This window comes from Protobothrops mucrosquamatus, unplaced genomic scaffold (assembly GCF_001527695.2).
Source record: "Protobothrops mucrosquamatus isolate PMUCROS unplaced genomic scaffold, P.Mucros_1.0 scaffold1036, whole genome shotgun sequence".
In the NCBI taxonomy this organism is placed as follows: Eukaryota; Metazoa; Chordata; class Lepidosauria; order Squamata; family Viperidae; genus Protobothrops; species Protobothrops mucrosquamatus.
In genome coordinates this window covers 14,990-15,780 of record NW_015387268.1, presented here as the reverse complement: position 1 = coordinate 15,780, position 791 = coordinate 14,990, and positions in this window count along the sequence as shown.

Here is a 791-nt window from a genome sequence, read left to right as displayed (position 1 = left end):
CTGAGACTCCGGAGCAGTCCCGAAGGAGCGCGGGAGCCGCCCCGCCAGCCCCCTCTTCCCGCGAAAGAAACCGGGCAGCCCCGAGCGGCCGGCAGCGGGAATCCCTCCAACTCTTGGAAGTTTCCGCTGAACTCGGCTACGCGCCTGCGCCTCTTGACCCGCTCAGCCCGCCGTAGCCGCGAGAGGCGCTTCCGCCCGGCGTGTCCCGGCACGCCGTACCGGCAGCCTCTGCGCTTGCGCGAGCAGGGCAAACGGTGCGCAATAGCGGCCCCGTGCCTGACCGTCCGCAGTGCGCCTGCGCGAGGCCTTGCGCGGCTTCCACTCCCTCTTCCCTCCTCCCTCCCTCCCGCCGGGCGGCCCGCAGGGAGGCGGCGGCGGCGGCGGCGGCGGCGGCAGAGGAGCCCGAGGAGGAGCCCGAGCCGCCCGCGCGACCCGCCACGGAGGAGGCGCCGCGGTGAGTCAGCCGGCGGCCGCAGCCTCCGGGCTCCACGCGGCGGCGCTGGGCGGGCGGTCCGTTTGGGGCCTCCGTCCGCCGGCGGTCCTGCGGAGGCGCGCCGCGCGGGGCGGTGTGGCGGGCCTGGAGCGCCGCCGGCTGCGCTTCCCCTCGCGCCGCTGCGGCTGCTCCTTCAGGCGGGAAACGCTGCCCTCCCGAGGCCTCCCCGGAGGACTCCCCGCTCGCTCGCTCGCCCGCCCGCCCCAGATGGCGGGCCTCCTTGGGTGGCGGGCCCCGGCCGGGAGGCTTTCCCTGCTGCGATGGCCGTGGAAGGGAAGGCCGGGTCCGGGAACCCCCC